We start from the raw sequence: 6,000 nt of genomic DNA, 5'->3' as shown, positions 1-6,000 counted from the left end.
AGCATTCAGCGAGACTACAGAAGTTTGACTTCTGAATAAAGTAGCATACAAAGAGAAAGGATGCTTTTTATCTTACCACTTAATAATTTAAATGGAACCCTTTTCTTTAATCAATGTTTAATAGTACAATAGTTGTTTATTTAAACTGCACAATGCCTGATTTTGCAAACAAAAAAGAGAGGAAGGATAAATACGTTTAGAAATAATGAGCTTTGTAACCATTGTAATCTTCAAATGGCTTAGAATATCCACAGCACTCAGAATGTCTGTTCTCCTCCACGAGACGGTAACATGTATCTGTGTCGTTTATGCAGCGTTAAGTTGTATGAGCCTATTTTTTATTTGAGGGAAGCAGAAAACATTGCTAATTGCAAAACTGAAAGCTACTCAGCAGCGTTAATATTGTTGGCATGACCGCCAGCTGTGATGATTAGGATGTGTGACAGAGGGAGAGATAATTTGATCACAGGCCTGGGGACTAGAAGCTCCTGTGTCCTGCTCCTTCCCAGCACACCTGCAGAGGTAAGGAAAATACAGGGGGAGATTTAGTTCAGCCCCACAATGCCCACACTTTTGGGGGCTCCTGGAAACCCGTGTGTAACTCCAGCTCATGGGAGGGAACACAGCTCAAACCTAGGCATTAACTTGTCAAAGGAAATAGCTTTATAGGGGATCTGTAATCGTGTGTGGAAGGTACTGCAGGTGTGATGCTTGTTCTGTGTCAGTAAATTGTGCCTTTGGATGTGACTCATCATTGTGGGCAAGCGACTGGGAGCCTGGGCCAAGGCAAGATCAGGGGGACCTGTAGAGCTCAACATAAAAGAGATGAACTAAAGCATGTGTCCCTCTGCTCAGTTTCCTCATCTGTAAAACAGGAATTGATCAGGGATATCTTGAGGATTTAGAGATATCTGGAGACCGCTTTGGAGGCATTAAAACTAGCGAGCATAATATCTGCATTTCAAAGTACTCTTTGGACATCACTTAATTCATTTTGACAGCAGCTCTGTGCAAGAAATGTGGCTGTCTCCATTGTCTGGGTGGGAAAACTGAGTCTAAGAGGCAGACCAAAACAGAGGTGGCTGGGGAAGGAAATGTAAGCACAGGATAGCACTGGGTCAGGGAGAGCTGTGACCTCCGGTCTCCCATGGCTCAGCAGCCTGGTTTTAAGAGCACCCATGGCAGGTGAACTGCTCCATCCGCATGTACTGAGGGGTACTGATCCCACATAATCCCTATCTGATGTCCTGGCTACCCTGCTTCCAATAAATGGTTCCCTAGGCAGCAGCACTAGACCCTTTCCCTGCTGATTTGTCTCCTGCCTTCTAAATCTTCCTCTTTCCCATCAGTACATCCAGTTCTCTCCCTTGTCCCCAGATCTACTTCTCACAGTCCTTTGTGCAAGCTTGGAGCTCCTTCCCTTATCTGCCTTTTCTCTATCCCCTTCTTTAGGCTCACTAGGGGTCTGGAGGCATGTGAAATGTCAGGAGCAGTAGGCTAGCGGGTGGCAGCTCCACATGTAAGGAATGAGATGAATAAATGTGATTTGGTGGTATGGGCTTGTTCCCTGTTTTGGCTAATTCGTAGCTCTTGTTGATGAAAAGATCACAGCTGAGTTCTGCTAACATGAGATGAGGGAGTGCTAAGGCTGGGGGTTCAGATCCTTCCTTTCAGGCTAAGTGAATTTATCCCAGATGTGAGCATCTGTTACTGTTTTGTTAATTTGCAAGGAGCTGTGGTGTGAAAGCTGTTGAGACTTTTACCATTTTTCACATGTGCACTAGGAAAGTTGCACATGGACAATTTGAACGGCAATATGCAACTCCACATCAGCAGCTGATGAGTGATTTCCTGTGGTAGAAGTAGCCTGCCCTGTTCTGCAAGGTGCATTTTCAGTGCTTCTTCCCGTTTAAGGAATGTTTGTCCAGGGGGATGATGCTTAGTGTTTAGGGAATGTAACCAAGATCAGCCTGCCGTTGCACAGAGCTCTACAGTCACTTAGGGTGACTCTGCCCTCTCACAGGGGATATTTAAATGCCTGACTCTTGCGGAAGGATGTGTTTGGGCATCCCTGTCTTTTAAGCCAGCACCAGAGCTATAGGAGAAACTGAGGTGATAAAGGCAGTAGAGAAAGTCAGTGGCAGAGCGAGAAACAGACTGTTTCCTGGTGGTTGCTGCCTGTCGGTGTGACCCTGGCTGCACAGCAGTGAAACACCACTTTTTGCTTTGCCATTTCAACTGAGTTTTGGAAGGTGGTAGTTCACTGGGAGCCGGTAGGACTGCAGTGTAAGGCAGGAGCGATTGGACACGTGGGAGGAGGCGATGGGGTTGTGGTCCTGACCCTCTTCACCCCTCTCAACTTGTGCCCGTCTCCAAAAGATGCTGCGACCTCCGGCCCGGCTACGAGCTGAAGCGCTGTCTCCTTTCCCCTCCCTCGGCTGAGCAGCGGCCGCTCGGATGTTAGAATAAGGTGAGGGCTCTGCCAAGCAGTCAGAAGCCCGTGCTGAGCAGGGCGTGAAGCTCTGTTGCGGAGGGAAGGGCGCTCTTCCCTGCAGCACCCTGGCTGCGCGGGGCGGAGGGAGGAGCGGGCCCTGCGCCCCAGCCGCCTTAGCTCCGCGGAGTCTTGTGCGGGAGGGAGCGAAGGGAGGGAGCAGGGAGTCCCGTGGAAGGGAAGAGACGGAGGAGTCGCGACACTGTGCTTCCTCCCCCTGTCTCTGAGGAGGAGGAGCGGGACGGGAGCGCCAGAGCCACTTCGGGCGATGCGCAGCTGCGTGCGGGAGTGAGTCCGTGCGGAGCATCCTCCGCGCAGCCTGAGAGCCGGGTGTGCGCCCGTTTGCCCGAGGAGGATCCCCCCTTCCAACACCCGTGCTGCTGCCTCCTTGTCTCTCCAGCGCAGCCGCTCCCCGGACGAGGCGGCGGGCAGGTGAGCGGTACCCGGTGTTGGTGCTCGGCGCTGCGCGTCCCGGGCAGGCTGGAGCTGTGACAGCGATGGGGAACGGGGTGAGCTCCGCTGGGATAAGGGTGGCTTAATCTGCGGTGTAACTTGTATGGAGGAGTGCGGTGGATAGCAAGGACTCGCCTGTCCGCGAAGTGGCCATTGGGGCTGGCAGGCGGCCCCAGGCGGGAGGCGCGGGGACCCCGCCGAGCAACCCCGCAGCGGTCGGGGCTTTTGCGCCTTTAATCACGTCTTTAGGGAGCCCCGCGGGCTGGGCAGGCGCTGGGTGCGGGGTGAGAGCGGGAGTGTCAACCGCAGCACTTCAGGTGTTCGTGTTGTAGTTAAACATCCCTATGTAGCAGCGGCTGTGTGTATTCATTTGCTGATGTAGTTATTCTAGTGACGGGGATGTCACTAGCAAACGGACAAGCTTGTTTTGTAGATGTCACTCTTCTATTTTTGTTTTCCCTTTTTAAAAAGGTTTTTAATTTCAGCCACCAACTTTATACCTCCTGAAATACTTTTACTTCCCAGAGCAGTTGGCTTCTCACCACCGGCACTTTTACCTTTTTAAGTGGGATATCTTGATTTACTTTCTTTAAACCAGAGCTCTAACAATACCCACTCCTTTCGCTGAGGCATGTGTTATTTCCTGCCCCCAGCAACTTCACTGTGACAAAAAAACAAACAGCTGGAAATAATCACTTAAGAGATGCAACTTCCCGTTTCAACAAGTTGCTTTATTCTCTGCTCTAGTAATTTCCTCCAAGAGTGGCATTCATTGTCATTAAGTAGATGATGTGATGATATATATGATGTTAAACCTGCAGTCACCAGGGATTAATGCACGGGCATGACATCACCAACAGCCAATGAGGTGATGGGTTTGGACACGTACTGACCCAAACTGTCTTCCAAACTGATGTGTTGATCCTGACGTGCTCCTAAGGAATAACACAAGTTTGGGCAACTGGTGTGGCTTCGTGGCATGGCTCCATTGTGTTCCTTAGCCTTGTGCCCCTGTAGGCATGGTTCCTTAAATAACCACATGTGTGTGGCGAGTCTGGTTGATCAAAGGTTTCACTTCTTAGGAAGAGATTAGTGAAAAGGGACACGTTAGTAAGGGAAAGATGATGTGACTGAGCTGGCTGCTGGCAGAATATAAACAGCCAAAGAGTTCTCAGTCCTTGTGGCCGGAAAGCTGTGTGAACAATGTGTTTGAGCACACAGTGGATTTACCTGTAATAAATTGCCTCCTTTGCCTCATTGCTTGGAGTGCAGCTGCTCACGTGGAGGTAGGCACAGGATCTGTATCAGGGGAGTGAGAAGGGAACCGTGCAGCCAGGTGGATGCTGTGTAGCTGGAGGGGCAGGAACACATATTCCCCCACTGTGCTAATGGCTCCTGGTCTATTCTTGCTTTCACCCCAGGACCTCAGTGCCTGTGTGCTGCCAAGGTCGAGCAGGTTTGAAGCCCTTGGTCTCGGTTCCTGTTACATTGCTGTAGGGTTGCTCAAAAATTCAGCTGTCTTGGGTAGCTTTTGCAGAATCACAACAGATGTTGCCAAGCGCAGTCTGACTCCCAAAATGTGCAGTTCTGAGTTCAGGCTGCCTCTCCTCTCTAATGTTTCCTTTACCTTCATCATTTTGCTGCAGACTCATTCAAGCCTCCCATATGTCAGCTGGGGGCTTCCCTGCAGGATCTGTGCGACCCTTTGTGTCACTATGACAAATATTGACACACAAATCACTTATGTTAGTTTAAACACTTTGTCTTTGCTGAAGTTCTCAGTGGATGTAAATTCTGGGGTCCAGAGTTCATCTCTGAAGTCTTTTAATGTTTTTATTGTAATTTCTATATATGTACATGCATGCACTCCCTTACCAGTGCCATTTATATAGCCAGCAGCATCGAGGGAATCACACAGAATATTAGCAGTACAACGATGTGCCTCAGAGGTGCATATGATTCTTATGCCTTCGATGCCAATAAGACGTGACAGAATACATCTAATGAATTACCTTTAAATTAGAAAGCAGTAAACAAGCCATTATTGGATTAGAGGAATATTAAAATTAGAAGAACGTTACTGTCTTTTGATATCCTGTGGCACATTTTTACTAGCTAGGAAATGACACAGGTTACTGCAGAGAGAGAGGGGGGGTCTCTAGGGAGCTCTAATGATTTTCATCTGTGTGAAATAGATTTTTTTTTTAAATGCTATTACTTAGTAGCTTATGTTCAGATGATGTTGTAGCAGCTTGCTTATTTTTTTTGCTGTCTAGTCTCACACTGATGTTTGCTATCCTTTTTCTGAGTGACTTTGGTGCTTGTGGAAGGTACAGGTTTGATGTACTCTGATAGCTAAGAGCTCCTAATTATTGAAGAAAAACACAGGCAAAAAGATACAAGAGCCTCAGTAATAGATTCCAGTCCAATACTGAAGAGCTTTCTGTCCTGTCAGGGTGCAGGGATTGTCTGGGTTCATGCCAATTATTCCATGGCCCCTTTCCACAGCTGCCTAGAAGGTTGCTCCTGCTCTGGTAATCCTGGGCTATGATTTAAATGGCTTAAAAAGATTCCCATTGACTTCACTGAGATTTATATTAAAAATTCTTAAGAACCGTATTAAATCCACCAGTTCTGGTCATACACCTCACCGTGCAGGCGTTACCTGGTACTGCCATGCAGATGTAACTGCTCTGGATTAGATCTGAACTGGCAACTGGTTGATGATACTTGTGTGGAGCAGTTCCTGACCTCCCCATGCCAATCTTTTATTAATCTAAAGCTCCCCTCTGCTGTCTTTCCTCAAGCAAGATGCCCAGTTAAGGACCTGGCTTTGAGTGAAAAGGGCAGAATTTGGTCAGTGCCCCTCAAGTGTTAGACAATATCTACGCTTAGGAGGCAAGCAGTGAAATGGCTGGAAAATTGAAATTGATGGAAAGCAGCTAATTCTCAGCTTCATGCAAAATAAAGTTTCTTACGCAATCATGAAATTACTGTATTCTTGCAATGCCATCAAGATCTGTTGGCCAATGAAAAATTAAGCTCTTAATACAGAA

General features: G+C 47.9%; 1 protein-coding gene across 1 annotated transcript in view; it reads left to right on the top strand.

Annotated features, from left to right (window-relative positions):
• The first annotated feature begins 2,661 nt into the window (after nt 1-2,661).
• TAFA4 (TAFA chemokine like family member 4) overlaps nt 2,662-6,000 on the top strand; it is a 70,924-nt gene continuing 67,585 nt past the window's right edge. Inside the window, exon 1 of the mRNA XM_061362069.1 lies at nt 2,662-2,923. The gene's annotated coding sequence lies outside the window, so the exon portion shown is untranslated. The remainder of the gene's footprint in view (nt 2,924-6,000) is intronic.

This window comes from Neopsephotus bourkii, unplaced genomic scaffold, assembly GCF_033783945.1.
Source record: "Neopsephotus bourkii isolate Nb327-2 ecotype Australia unplaced genomic scaffold, CSIRO-AGI_Nbou_v1 NB_1080, whole genome shotgun sequence".
Taxonomy (NCBI): domain Eukaryota; kingdom Metazoa; phylum Chordata; class Aves; order Psittaciformes; family Psittacidae; genus Neopsephotus; species Neopsephotus bourkii.
Note: the sequence above shows the minus strand (reverse complement) of the source record. Positions and strands in the feature narration are given on the sequence as shown.